Source organism: Lissotriton helveticus, chromosome 12 (genome assembly GCF_964261635.1).
Source record: "Lissotriton helveticus chromosome 12, aLisHel1.1, whole genome shotgun sequence".
Classification (NCBI taxonomy): domain Eukaryota; kingdom Metazoa; phylum Chordata; class Amphibia; order Caudata; family Salamandridae; genus Lissotriton; species Lissotriton helveticus.
The window spans coordinates 385,970,971-385,986,878 of NC_136073.1; positions in this window are offsets into that span (position 1 = coordinate 385,970,971).

A 15,908-nucleotide genomic window follows, 5' to 3' on the forward strand; every position below is an offset into this window, starting at 1 on the left:
CCGGGGCAATTTGGTATAACAGAAGGGGTCGCAGATACTTGTGCTGCCCCTTTTTTAAAAGCAGATAGGGCTACTGCACAAACAGCACCAGAGCGATCATTAGAGGTTGTTCCCTCATTTGCACAGGAAAATGGCTGATGCAAGTGCTGGCCAGCTTGCATAGGCGCACATAAAATACATCCACTGGCTCGTCTTCTCTCTGGTGGGCCTTTCTCAGTTTGAACCTCACATAACCGAGATTGCATTGGGGGTCAAAGTGCCTGCTGATGGCTGCTGTTGGGGAGGTGTTTGAATAAGTCACACAACTCTGCACCACCCACGTGGAGCAATGCTCCATCAATCTGTCACATGGCACAAAGATAGTGTTGGACGTGCCCTATACGCTAGTGTCAGTGAGGGGCGGCAATGTCAGGGTCGACTAATTGACTGAAAGGCTGTAGTGCTGTGATGGACACTTGCACACCTCATTTGGGGGTAGGTGGGGCTGCATTTTGCAGTTGGCCTGACATTGTTAATGTCTTCTGGGGTGCTCTCTCCTTTTTCCCAACTCAACGATTCTGCTTTGGGGCTTACTAGCCATGTGTCTGAAACCTTGTGTGCTTCCCGCACATGTCCATTGTGTACCCAGTCTTTTTCTATTTTTCTTTACAAAGTCTTTTGGTGTCTGTGCCACTTATCACACATGTATTGTATTCTCCTCTTTATTTCTTTTTAAAAGAAATTCCCAAGAAAAGGAAAAGACACAGCACTGACCAGCTCACTGACTGCCAAGGAGATGAGGGACACCGGGAGGCCTGCCTCATATAAACATGCCTGTGTCTTTTCCTATTGGCGCACAGCCTCCTTCGAGGGCCTCACTTTGCGCCACGTGCAGAGGAGAAAGGTGGGCTTCTGCCCTGAGATGTGGTGCATTGCTGGGCCGCAAAACACACAAGATGATGGACGGAATGTTGCACAATGCCAAGCCATGTCTTTCCTGGATCGCATTGCTGGACCACCAGGTGTTGCTGCGGCTCTTCTCAACACTTGTGCAGTGGCCTCCTCATTGCCACGGGCCGCACTGCACTCGTGGTCACCTAAGGAATGGGAGCCGCGGGGAATGGCAACCCCTGCAGGCTCAACTGCGGGCCAGGGAGACACACCTTAATGCCGCAGTTCTCTGTCAGCCAACATTGTCCTGTCATGGTATGCTTCACAGGGCAGTTGCACATCTGTTGGTGCTCCACACAGGGCTGGAGAGACTCGCTGGTTGATGTGAGTATTTACAGCACAAGTGGGGATGACCGGCCTCATCAGCAATGTGAGATTCAGCAACTCCAAGGTAATAGACAGCTACCTTACACAAATGAATGAGACACAGTCTATTTTAGTGATGGTCACTGAGTGAATCATGAGGATTAATTCCGAAATTATTTATCCTGGTGATACTCGAAGTACTGCCCAGAGGCTACTTGCGGCCCTCTTGACCTCTACATGCGGCCTCCCTGGTGAACAGTAGCATGTGCTGCTGTTTACTTGCTGAACACTAATATTCAGATTTTTTTTTAATAAACCAGAAAGCATTTATTTGCAGGTTAAATTAAGTAAATTCTGTGGTGTCCTTCACCACTTAACTTTAGTTGACCAGCAAATAAATGCCTGCCAGTTTATATAACACTTTTTAGACCTCCTTGCACAGTCCCCGACTCACCCAGAACCCCCTACCGCCACAATGTGGCCCTAGGTCACACCACTGACCATATTTTTTGATCCCTGGTCAAAAGTTTACATGTACCCATGATTTATACCTCATGCTGCGCCCACCGACCCTCCAGTTGTGCACCTTCAACAATGTATGGTAGGGGCCGAGTGGCACTCTACACAACCAACTTAAAAAAGGAATACTTTTAAAACCCTGTCCGGTTATGGTCAAATTAGGCAAAATCTAGGTTTTTGATTCAATATTTAGTAAATTGCTAAATATAGGCCACTCTGGAGTTAGTCAAACGTACCGGGGCTCGCATATGATTCTTTTGTGTAGCACACCTCATTAATTGCAAGAATTGCTCAATTCTTTGATAGGATACCGAAAATCTATGAAACTCCTAAATCAGGATTTTTTTAATTGCTTCCAAATCAGAGTAGAGTATTTTTTTTTGTGTAGCACCAGAGGACATGAATTTAGATGTTATTACATTTCTAAACTTCGTGAGGAATACGCCTAAACAAGGTGCAGTTAGATTTGCTTATCTATAGCTGTCGGAAGAGAAAGAGACCACAGCTTAACTCATCCTGCTAGTAAACGGGCCAATGGAATCAGTAAACTTGTCTCCCTGGAAGATATTTTCTTAAGTTTAATCCTGAGCCTTAGAAATCTAAATATTTCCTGTGGCAAACAACATCAATATAAAATGTTTCCAAACCTTTACCACACTACTAATAGATTGTATGTATAGAATCACAGGGAGCTTTCTCTGTGTTTCTTTTGTATTAACATGGATGCTGACACCACACACATATTTGCTATTTTTTCTTAAATTCAAAACTACTTGATTTAGGTAATTAGGGAGATTAAACAGTCTTTTTAGAAACAGCATTTCTCCAAATTCTAACTTAATGCTTCTTGGTCATTCCCCAAATATCTCCTATAAGTATTCTGTGTTTATTTATTTTGCTGTAGTAACAGCTATACTACGTATTGCTAGAGATTAGCTTCAACCTGATCTTCGGGCCTCCTGTATTAGGACTGTGGTGGAGGCAACTTATTTTTATTTGTGCCATTTAAATGTCCATCCTGCAAGCTACTAGAAGTCAACGAGTTCTGTGGAGACCTGGCGCGCTGACATTTATTTCTTATGAACATTAATACTAAAATTCCCTTGCTGTGATTTAAAACCCTACAATTAATTAATTAATTAATCAAGTAATTGATCTATTTATTTATATTGATATTTATTAAATGTATATGAATAATTATACTCATGAATTGAATGTGTTGCTACCATCATCATCAAAAAACGTTATCACGATCACCAGGATCCAAAAAATACATACAGCGTAGGTATAAAAACAAGATGTAAAATTTTGGAATAAGAGTTATAAACGTTTTTAGAACAATTTCATTAAGTAAATGTGCAAAATGCGAGATGCAAGGATTTTCAGCAGAGAAAAAGTGCTTCATACAAGTTTCTTCCCTATACATATTTAAAAACAATTTCATTAGGGAAATGTGCAAAGAAGCAAAATACAGTAATTCTTATCGGAAAAAAGTGCTTCAAACAGGTATCTTCCCAAGCCTGATCCACAGTGCATACCAAAATCTAGAGAGACCTAAGACCATTGGTCTACGGGTATCAGTGCATAATAGTCACAATACATCGAGATAATGACCCGGATCAACAAGTCTACACTATAGAAATATTCATTTTTTCCTCAGTGATGAGTAATGATGGCAGAAAAAAGTAAATGGACAATAGATTCTGGACAGGCCTTACATGCAGGGCACAGATCATCCTGGAGAGCAATAAAACACCCATTAAAACAAAATAGTCTTGTGGGCAAGGTCTTGCAGCTGAACTGTAGGAAAAGTTTACATGCCATTGATGGGGTAATTTCATCAATAGTTGGCTCAAACAATGGAACAGATTTAAAAATCAAAAAGTCTTTTGTCGAACCTATCGAGGATTCCGCCAAAGTGGATTGCACGCATTTTTTCCCAATACAGTTCTTTCAACTTCACCCTCGAGATTTGCACCATGTTTTCCGGATTGGACCAGAAGGTGTCCATTCCCAGTCTCCCCAATAATTCACGTAAACAGATTAACCAACTGATCGTTGTTGCCTGGGGAAATTTCAGGAGCTCCTTCAAAGCCTCTCGATAGGTCTCCAACTCTTCCACTGTCCATAACCTAAACCACAACATTAGAAATGTACAGTTGAGCTTATGCTCTAGCTGCCTATGGGCGAGATCTAAGTAAAGAGGTTTCAGTGGGGAGCTAGCAGGAAGATCGACCAATGATCTCAGGAAATGGTGTTCTACAGTAGTTAGGGAGGATTGGGTGCCCGTGCCCCATAGCTCGGCACCATAAAGTACCCCTTCCAGGACCTTAGGATTGTATATTTCAAGTGCAGGGGCAATTTGTCGAGATACCATCTTCTTGTGTATTTTACTGACATGGGGACATTGATGAATTAGCTGTAACCTTGCCTTTTCCATATGTGGGCCCCAGTTTATGGATGGGGTCAGGCGAATGCCCAAATAGTTGAAAACTTCAACTGGCTCCAACTTAGTGCTACCAGCCCACACATCTAGTTATTGCTGTTTTCTTCCTTTGTTAAAAATCATGTACTTTGTCTGTGCCTTGTTAAGAATCAGACTCCTATTATCATAAAACTTTTAAAAATCATCTAGGAGTTGTTGAAGACCATGTGGTGATTTAGAAATTGATAGGGTGTTGTCTGCAAATAATAGTGCAGGCACTCTTCTCAAACAAATGTTGGGAGCATCACAGCTGTCCCTATCTAGATAGTCAACAACTCTATTAATAATAAGAAGGGTGGGTGCCAACACACATCCCTGTCTCACTCCTCATTGGACAGGGAAGGTTTCTGTTACCTGGTTATTCGCACCCCACCTGACCTGTGCTGTGTTGTATGAATGTAATCAAATTAAAATATTTAAAAGATTGGTAAGGAGGCCCATCTCTTTTAGCACCACCAAAGTCTGGCGTGCGGGACTAGATCAAATGTAGTGCGCAGATCGACAAAGGCCATATATAATTTACCCCCCTTAACAACAACTTCCTTCCAGTAGTTACAGATAAGGCGGTAGACCTGATCCAAGGTGATACCTTTGGTACGAAACCCCGCCTGGAAGTCACTCAGAATTTGGCTCTCCATCATCCAGTCCCGTACCCTTCCTAAGACCTGTTTACAAAAAAAAGTTGTGGAGAGAGTCAATATGGCTTATCGGCCTATAGCTCATAGGCTTGGATCTGTCCTCTTTTTTGTAGATGGCCACTATTTCTGCGATCTACCAAGATGGTGGAATGGGGGCATCAGATAAAATGAAATTCGTAACCAGATTTATGTATGACCCCAGAGCATTTTGTCCTCTCTATACTGGTCCTTGGGAATTCTAGCTGGACTTGGGGCTCGCACTGGCACACAGGATGAGATTACTATCTGTGTTTCCTCTAATGTGAAAGCCAAAGTTTCACCATCCCCTCCCAGGAGCTCATCCCTCTCCTCAGTTATCTCACTATTTGTAAGAGTAACATTACCATAGAGAGAGCCAAAATAAGCAACCCATGCTTCAGGCTGTACAGTGTATTCCAGAGTTTGTCTTGTTCCCTTTAGCCAATATGCTGCTTATCTCCAAAATGCCTTGGAGTCTTTATTGGTTAGTGCAGTGTGTAAGGAAGTCCAAAGAGAACACTCCCACTCCCTTTTAGCTCTATCGATGGCCATTTTATGCTCTGCTCTACAGATTGTGATCTCCGCACATACTCTCTGCTTTAATACACTGATAAGCGCCCCCTTTGCCTCCCTACAATCCTGCTTATACCAGGGACTCTTAGTATCTTGCATCAGATCTGTGCATTGCCCCCCCTTTCTCCGCAATTTTCGAGGTCGACTGAGTATGTCCCTCATCTCTTTAAAAAACAACTCATGGCGAGGCCCCAGGCTCTCAGCTGCATTCTTGGGGCGGAGTACAGCCAGCTCTTTAATCAGCTGCCTTGCTTTTTCTTTCACTACTTCTAGGTCTGCCGGGTGGTCCTCCACCCAACCCCACTTGACAGCTCTTTGATTGCTTGCAGCCGAGAGCACACCCAGGTCAGAACACCCCATAGAGACAGTCTGCAAGGGGCCCACTTTTGTGAAGGTGAGGGCAAGGGCTTGATGGTCACTGTCTGATCTTTTCATCACTGCCATATCTTTCACTAGGGGCCAAAGATTGGGAGTAATTAAACAATAGTCGATTCTACTAGTATAGCCAGGTCTATTAAAGGTGTATTGTATTTCCCTTCGCGATCTGGTCTAGTTCTACCGTTTGTTGCTCTTAAATCATGTTGTAGAGTAAGGGCGAGCACCTGGCCTCCTCCTTTCGTCCATCTTACTTTTGGAAGGTCTAGGGGGGGTATTGACCACTCACGATCCCATTCCCAGGTAAAATCTGGGGGGGGGGGTGAAAGCAAGGGGTTCAAAAGTACAGTTAAAATCACCAGCCACCAGTACAGGGGAACTATTGGAATATTTCACCAAGGCGTTGTCGAGTATATGGATAGTGTTTGTTTCCTCCAAGGCATAGTCAACTCTGTTATAAATGTAAAAGATTCTGACCCCCCAGCCGCCACACAGGGTCAGCTCGAGAGCCAAGATATTGTGGGAGTCAACATGTAGGAGCTTAACTTTGGACCCCAGTGTATTTTTTATCCAGACTGCGAGACCCCCTGTGGGTCTACCATGATCTTTCCTAATCGCTTCAATAGCGTAGGTGCAAAAAATGCTCTAAAAGGGGTGGCCAAACTCCATGTTTCCTGGAACAGGATTACATCAAAGGAGTTCACAAAGTTACACCAGTCTGGATCTGATTGCAATTTTAGAATCCCAGCCACATTCCATAATAAGAGGCTTAGGTCAGAAGCGGCGGGTGTTCCGCCTTCTATCGCAAGGCTAGAGGCTAAACCACCAATTTCACGAGCAGTCAAGGGATCATCAACGTAAAAACCCGGTGCCCTACCATCCATTGTACCACCGTTAGGGGCTAGGCTACTGTTTCCATTGGCAATCAGGGGCCCAGTACAATGATCAGTTTCACTCGCTCGAATTCTAGGAGTCAAAGTTTCAGATGGGGGTAAATTCAACGGGCCCATAGTTTCCCCGGGGTTTTTTCACCAGAATGTGTTGCTACTTATTAAAAAGAGTGCACATTTCAGGGTGACCACACAGAAATGGTGACTATTATTTACAGTAACAATAATTACTTCACCTGCAATTTCAAGTTCAAGATTCACTTCCATCATCAGTACAGCTTCAGACTACTACTCCGTGTTCCACCAGTGGATGCAAACAATCCTCAACAGATAACTGGTTGCTTGTAAAAGTACTTTATAATCAAGTAGTAGGTTCTAGCTGCAGCAAGATTTTAGCATGTTTTTTTCGGAAGGCTGCCATCAATCACGAGGCAGGTCACAACCAACATGGATGGTTGCAGTCTCTCTGGCCCATGCTTGACCTGCTGAGATTCAAAGTTTACATCTAGTGTGCTGTCATGCTGCGTGCCCTCTATGCCTGCAGCACACTAGATTACATTCACACAGCACTCGCATTCTGCAATGACCACATATCTTTGATTGCAAGACTCCCAGGATGAGCTCACTTGACACACCCCCTCCATGTACATTGAATAACACAGAGTGTTAAGTGGCACCTCAGGTCCCTGACTTTGCCCCCTTCAAGGGCAACAGGGTTTACCAGGCTGTCCTATTTAAAGTGTTGCCATAAGCTGGGAGAATGGAAGTCGGAAGCATGTTTCAATGATCACTCCTCTTGACCAAACCCCCTTTAGTACACTATGTACTGCATTGCAATCTTCCTGTCATAATGTTGCATCTAAAATTCTGTGATTTTGTATTCTGTTTCTAGATTTACTTCCAATGGCATAATTTGTGAAAAGGACATGTCTTTGCAGAGCAGGGCTTTAATACAGGAACATTTAAACTTTCCTAGACTAAGCCAGTTTCAAACTAGCAGCAAATGTATTCACAATCTGTTCTAGGGAGGAATGTTTAAAATGGCATTATTTTGTAAATAATCACATTTCCTCGATTACAACATTTTTTTGTGCTCGGCATAAAAATTATCAATCTCTTTAGCGTTTTCCAAAGATACTTTCTTAGATTTCTGAATGTCAAATAACTCTGTTAAATGTTATGGGACAGAAGGAACTGAGGGGGACACAAAAAGAAGGAGAGGAAATATATGGGGTGAATGGCCATAAAAGAAAGAAAGACAGCATGCCAATAGATGGATGGTATGTATTATCATACGATAACTCTGTCAAACACAGCTTCTTGCTCCAGTTCTTCTTGTGCTATCAGCTGATATCTTAAATATTGTTCAACACATTGATTCAAGCTTTCCGCCTATCCATTTATTTGACGAGGATGAGTAGTGACACGAGTATTTCCATGTTTAATTTCTTCTATAGAACAGACTAGAATTTTTGAAAAACACTGAGACTTCAGTAATCATGACCTACAGAAGGCCATGCAGTTGTGAAAAAAAATCTGCTATTTGGGAGAATGTGGACCAGACACAGGTATTAAATGCCGCATTTTAGTCAAGTGTTCTACAAAGACTAACATTACTGAGAAAGTGGATTATTAATTGAGGTGGATGATAGCTCACCACAAGTAATATTGTCACTATTCTTCTTAGTTAGTTAAGTATAACCTTCAGTAATTTAAACCTGAGTTCAACCACTGATAGCTATCACACAGAACAGACAGCCCTAATTCAAGAACACCTGTAAAACAATTAAAAGTACCAAAACAGTTGAAACTAAACATCACAAAAATCCTACTCCAATTCGCTAGTATTTTATTGAACAAAATGAGACCAAAATGAATAAAGGGAGATGAAGTTATTAATTTTTTTAAATATAAAAAAAAACATTGATCTGACAAACGCAAAACACCAACTGTGGGCAACTGGTAGCACTAGGCTAGAACAAACGTGTGTTAACGACAACTGTGCTGGAGTGTGTTTCAAATACAAGGAACAGGTTGGTTCCGATCAAAGAGTTACATCTAAATAAATACAAATTTAACAGAAGGCAGAATTCTCAGCGGGGCAAGGCTGCAGTCTGGATCTAAGGATGGGCTCATTAACAATGAGTTGATGAAGGATGAGGTCTCTAAGAAGCTGTGAACAAAGGCAGGAAAATATTTGAGTGGAAATTGTCCAGAGTTCACACCCAGGAAGCTGCCAGTGTCGATCTAATGCTGCTCGGCTTCTGGCTTTCTACTTTTGGACTGGGACTGTTTTCTGGAAGTCGGAGTTCCTCAGCGGGGCAAGGCTTCAGGCTGTACCCAAAAGGGGTTCAACGTCATCAGATGCTGGTCAAGGTTGGTACACTCCATCGTTTTGGCTGCTGTGGAGAAGACTGAAGGGAGAGCTGTGGCTCTGTCAGCCCCACCTGCCATGCAACCTCGACACATCAGCTGAGCAGGTTGGTCCTGGAGTCTGTCAGTTCTCCAGGCAAAAATCCTTAAAAATATTTCTAAATCCCTGGCTTTAGAGGTAGGAAGGAGGGGTACACTCTGATACTGACCAAGGGTTCCAGGACCAAGCTTAGGGGTCCACTGATGTCACCAGCAGGGTCAAGTGAATGTCCAGTTGAAACTGGTCCTGGGCGCCTTCAGAAAAGAGGGCTTCTTCTAGCTTTTGTGACCCTGCAGTTTAACCGGAGGTCAAACAACTGTCCCTTGGACTCCTCCTCTTTGTCCTGGATACAAGTTGACCCGGGTCCACTCCTTAGTGTTCTCCTCATGGTCCTTCTTCTGTCTGCCACAGGGCCAACAGTGTTCTACACAAGGTACCTAGGGGTGACACATTTATGCCTGGAACATGCCTGCAGGTAGGTGTGATTCCTGGCCCCTCCTTGACCAATAGTGAAGAAATCCCAGGGGTAGCTCTGCCCAATTTTGTAGTAGTTCCTGTGTGCCCTACTGCAAACAGTCATAGAGGGTCCCTCTCTACCTAAATCCATATTGGCAGAACGTTTTATCCTACAGAGCGTCTGTGCCCAACCTACAGGTATGGCCCAGGAAATTAGTAAATTCTTCAATGTAGTCACTTAAAACCAATTCTTGGGCATACCTGGCTGGCTAGAAGGACAATAGAGAGGGCAGGCCCACATGTGAGGTGCATCAGACTGTGACAGGGCGGGCCCTATTCAAGATAATTAAGTTCTTGGGCACTTTTCCAGATTGTCATCCTGCCAGAGGAACAGGACACTTTCTCACAACCAAGCCTTTTCTTCTCAGCTCTGTTAGCCACACCACATCTAAGTAAGGAGATATTCAGATCCTGGGTGACAGTTGGAAGTGCAGGTAAATGTCTTCCAGAAGCTTTAGGCAGGTTAACCAATTAATGTATCTGGTTCCTAGGCAGTTATAGCTTCATTAATTTTTTTAAAACAATTTTTATTGAGAATTGGTACAAAACAGCATCAGGTTTATAGAACAATAAGACCAATAATCACTTTACAATGTAGCATTCTCTATCGTTACATGCTTTCTTAAACAATATGGCATTAAGTCTGTACAGTTGGGATCATTCTACAGTTCATGATTCATTCACTGTTGTCCATTGACAGATCGACGGCCGGCAATGCACATATATTTCCTCTGATGATATTCCACTTTCCCCACACCTGTTCCCACTTTTTAGTGCAACCCCTGTGTATATATACTGCTCTTTTGGCCACCATTTCTATATCCATATACTTTCTCCAGTCCCTTACAGTGGGAGTAGTTTGTGCCCCCCACTGTTTTGCAGTGCTCCTTTTAGCTATGGTTATACCTAGTGTCACCCACATTTGTGGAGCATTATTAAGATCTGGTGCTTCCCAGATATTCAGAGACATCTCCTAGGCTTCGGAGGTACCGGGGCCCCACTGTCATTTGTTATTGTGGACATCACTGCCTCCCAATAGATCACAACTTCAGGACACTCGCACAATGTATGGTAAAATGTACCCATTGCCCCACACTGTCGTAGACAGAGCTTACTATCCGACCTTCCTATTTTATATATAACGTAACCCAAGTGTAGTAGATCTGGTGTAACACTTGAGTTGAATTAAACATAGTTTTGACGAGATCGCCACCTCGGGGACGCTAGAGCCTCTTGCAAATCCGTCTCATCCATGTCTCTCACCACTTCCTGCCATCTCTCCCTTAGGAAAAGTGTGGGGTCGGGGTGGTTATTAAGTTTCCAATATGTTAAGGACGTGGCTTTTTGGTGCATGTGTTCAGTCAATATCCTGTCTCCCAAGGGGGAAACCTCTGGAAGGACGGTGTCAGGCATAATAGCTGCCTCCAGTGCGTGCCGAATCTGGTGATAGCAAAACAGTTCTGTAGGTGCCATCTCATATTGGTTTTGGAGTTGGGCAAATGGAATTACCTTTCCCTTGGCCCAGAGATCGCCTACATGCGATATCCATATGTCATCCCATCGTTTGAATCCTTTACTATTGTACAATGTACCAAACATGGCAGTGTCCCAGAGGGGTGTTGCTTGTGTGATCTTTTTCTTCCATCCAAGCTTTCTGCGTACACTGTACCAAAGATGGACCATATGTTTATTTGGCCCTACCAGGGCCCTCTGGCAGTTAGTGTTATACAGTGCTTGATTAGATCACTCTACCCCTAGCGTAAGTCTGTCAAGATGATAGGCCAGATCAGTGTGTGGGACATGTATCCATTGGTTTATTAGAGTAAGCTGGGATGCCCAATAGTGCATTTGTATATTGGGTAGTGCAATGCCTCCATCATACCATGAGCGAAATAGTTTAGCCTTCGCTATCCGGCCCGGTTTCCCATTCCATAAACGTTCGGTCACCTCCGACTCAATGGCCCAGAAATAGGCTGGAAGGACCAGGAATGGGGTGTTCTGTAAGGTATATAAAAATCGGGGAAGTGTCATCATTTTGAAAAGTGCTGCCCTTCCTATTAATGTCAATGGCAGGGATTGCCAGTGTTTGGTGTCTCTACCCAATCTCTTTATGGGTTACAGCAGGTTTAATGTCATAAAATCCTCCGAGTGAGATGAGATATGGATTCCCAAGTATTTGAAGCTGTCCTCTGCTATTCTCACTGCACAGCCTTTAGGCAGTCGCGGGACCGGGCCGCTTAGGACATACAATATGGACTTACTTCAATTAATTGTATACCCTGAGCACTTTCCATAAGCCTCGCAAATATGTAGGATGCTATGTAGGGAATGATAGGGGGAAGCCAGATATTGCAAGACGTCATCAGCATATAGGGATATGCGATCCTCCCAACTCTCCATCCAGCGGAGTCCGTGAGTAACCGGGTTTTGTCGTATCCATGCCGCGAGTGGCTCTAGAACTAGTGCAAAACGAAGCAACGATAAAGGGCATCCCTGTCTTGTGCCTCGCCCTAGCGGGAAAACCTTAGAAATGTACCTATTCGCCACTCCATGCGCATCAGGTTCTGCTCTTCCTCGCGTTTCTACAAATGAGCGGCTAACGAACACCAACACGGATGGTGCCTCCAGCAGTTCAGGAGCTGAGCGCGGCCCTGCAATGCAGGGAGCCGAGCTGGAATCCGCTATGGCATCCATGACGCTCTGCAGGGTGAAAAGGAAAGCTGCTCCCTCCAGAGGCGCTGATGCCGCCGATATCTGTGCAGGATCACAGAGGGTTTTCTGTACGATGGAGCCGGTACCTTCAGGCACGGAGGAGCATGCTGCGCAGAGCCTCCGGCTAGGCAAGCCGAGGCGCCTCTCTCGTTCCTCCCCAGCGAGGGCCTGGCATCCAGCGATCGGACTCTGCCACGTACCTAACCACCGGGAACTCCAGCAGTCAGCTGTCTCAGCGCCCCAAACAACAGCCCACCAGCAGGTACTTTGTCCTGGGCCACCGATGTAGCCGCACTGCACCCAGAAAGGTGCAGGATAAGTCATTGAGCACCCAGGCCAGCAAATCACTCGAGGCCCAGGCTCTAAACCGAGACACAGGCCGCGAACGTTGCAGACAGCCAACCTCAATCAATTGCAGGGCTGCAAGAACCGAAATGGGCTAGATCGGTGCTCGCTGTTCTCCGAGCACGGTGCCTTATATTTATTATCGCTCACCACTGCAGATGACTGATCGTGGAAGTCTGTGGAGGTCTGGAGCTTCACTAGGCGGTAGCAAATTCAGCCTGCTGCCGGCCATGCCCCCCAGCTTTATTAATTTTATTAACATATCCCAAAGCTTTCCTATGGAGCAGCTAACCCTGCAACAGTGAAAGTAGCTTTCAGGACATTGGCATACTTGCTTAACATTAAAGTTTTACATATCCTACTTTTAAATATCATGCACCCTACCTTATCGGCATTAAACTCCTACTTAGGGGTAACATTTTATAATTTAAAAGGAGGGTTTAGGCCAGTCGAAAGGGGCTATTTTGACAGGTTAAGTATGCAGGTTAACCCTACACAGCCAAGTTACTCGTGGCTGTCATGTTTTGCATTGTCACTTTAGTGGTGGCACAACATGTCCTGCAGTATACTAGTAAAATTTGACTAACAGGCTCTTGGTACACTTTGTATTATATGCTATTGACATATAGGTAAGCTAATTGTGCCAATCAGGAGTAAAGCAATTTCAACATGTTTTTGAGGTCAGAGCACATGCACTGGGGTCTGGTTAGCAGAGTTTCAGTTCAGAGTAAGAAAAACTGCAGCATCAATCCAAAAAGAAAAATGAGAGTGATCATATTAAAAAGAGGCATACCTTCTGCACTGATTTAAAGAACAAATCTATAAGCCTGATTCACAAACTGCAACTTTTGAGTAAGTTTACACCTTTGAGTACGTTTATTACTCACTGCAAATCAATGTTAAAAATATATAATTTCTTTAGATATTTTGAATAATAATTTACATTTAGTTATATTTGTATCTGTTTTAAATATTTTATTTCATTTACCATTGTTTCCTATGAGCTTTTATGTTGAGTCCCTTACTACATTATTTTCTATGGGAGGGTGTTGCAGTGCCAGTGGTTGGTCAAGTGTAAATCTGGACTTATTATTCTGATCCACCTTAGGCCAGACTATTGGAGGTTTTGTCTTTTATGGTGATGTTCAGATAAACAAAGACATATTTCCATTCATTTATTTCAGAGGAAAACTCCTCTATGGCTTATAACATACCTTTTCTGATTTTTCAAGATTCCATCCCTGAACACTAGGTTGCTTGGCCAAGGTATTGAGATGGATCTATTAAAAGAGAATGATCTTAGCTTTTGATTAATTGATCCATGCCAAAATGGACCTATATTTTGTACCATTATTATGCCATGCGTATTACCGGATACAAGCCTCAAATTACTATGATCCTGAGGCTCAGAGTCTACTCTAACTTCCTCTCCGGCTCCTGCCATCCCTCATGGCTGAGAAGTCACAGCCTTGACACATTGAAGCAAACTGTTAAAGGAAAAGATTTATGAACCTTTTCTACCTGAATGTTTCTGCCCTACAGTTACACTTCCTCTGACCCCTCAGCTTCTGGAACCCCACCAGGCATGGGCCCCCTCTGAAGCTGATCCCCTCCCACCCAAATATGCCCACCTTCCCTCTCCTTGAGAACCCCTAACCTAGAAGAGTGCCTTGACATGGCACTCTGGTGACTGCAACAGACAGTTGTCGGAAGCGATCTGCCTGCTGGCTACCATATAATCCTGCAACAGCCGGCAGATAGCATCCAAACTAAAGTACATATATGTGATCAAAGGAAGAATTACAAAAATCTGTAAGAAAAAAAAAGAACATCAAAAAAAACATTTTACCAAATCATCTAGATCCTGCCCCCTCCTCCTTCCACACCTGACTTTTGAGTGGCTTGTAAAAACCACTAGGCCTGATCAACTGTGTGGGAGATCTGAGATTTGCCCTTATGAAGGACTTTCAGTTTTGACTGTTGGACAAGCCCAGCTGGTGCCCTTAGACTCTTAAAGTTGTTGATCATTGATCTGAACTCTTTATGGGCCTGTGCTGCTGATATGGACATGTCCTAAGATATTCTGAAAGAGTAGTTTTCTGGGGTCCAATAAACTTTATCCCTTATGGCTTTAGTCAGAATTATCTCTTGCACCTGAAAGTCTCAGAAGTTTACTAAGATAATTTATGGGTACTTGGAATTGGAGGATTGGAATGCCGGTACTCAGTGGACATTTACAATAGTAAGGTCGAGATCCTTAGCTGCTTCGGGTATCACATGATTTGGAATTATACCTGATATAAGTTTAGTGACATTCTGGCCAATATCTTGGCCCTTGGGAATCCCAACAAATTGTAGGTTGAAGCAGGGTGACCTGTTTTTAACATCTTCAAGCTTTATCTGTAACGCAGCGAGGACTGATAGAAGTTTTAGGGTTGAAGAGACTTGGTTATTCTTTGAATCTTTGAGTTCGGACACTGTTTGCTTGAGGTGGATGAGCCGTGAGGTGATTAGTTGATGTGCCCCAGTTGGCATTGTGTCTCCTGGGTGCCTTTTCCTGTGAAATGTTCATCTTCCTAACCTCACCCAGTATTTGCTGTAAAATGACTTCAATTGGCAAATAATTGGCCCTATGAGGTAGGGATGATTGGTCCATGGGTAAAGACTTCACCTGTAAGAGATTAGGACCCAAGACTGCCTTGTCACTTTCTCCATTGAGAATCTTCTCAACCCTGTGTGAGGCCACGTACTCCATGTTTTTTTTTCCAAGGATGCTGAGGGTGGTCCTGGGCATGAAATTCTGGGGTCCCTTATAGCTTCATTGGTGACCTTGTATATAGCCTGACTACTCACAGGTCGACCTACTCTCAGTGGACCCTTGTCACCAGGGGCAGAAAACAAAGGCTAAATGAGGAGCTTTTTGGGCCCAGTAACGACGCCCAGAGGAGATGCTCGCGAGGATCTGGCAAGGCCAGGAAATCCTGTTTTGGGAGATGGCTATTGATCTAGCATTAAGATGGATACAGGAGGTGTAACGGGAAGCTTAACTGAGTCAGTCGTAGGTTTATCAACCAGATCTTTAGCTTGTTTCCTTCTCTTGTGGCTGATCATATCTGTTGAAGAATCAGATAGTGAAGGAGTACCTAAACTGGATTCGTTGGGGCCCACTTTGGAACCCAGCAAACACC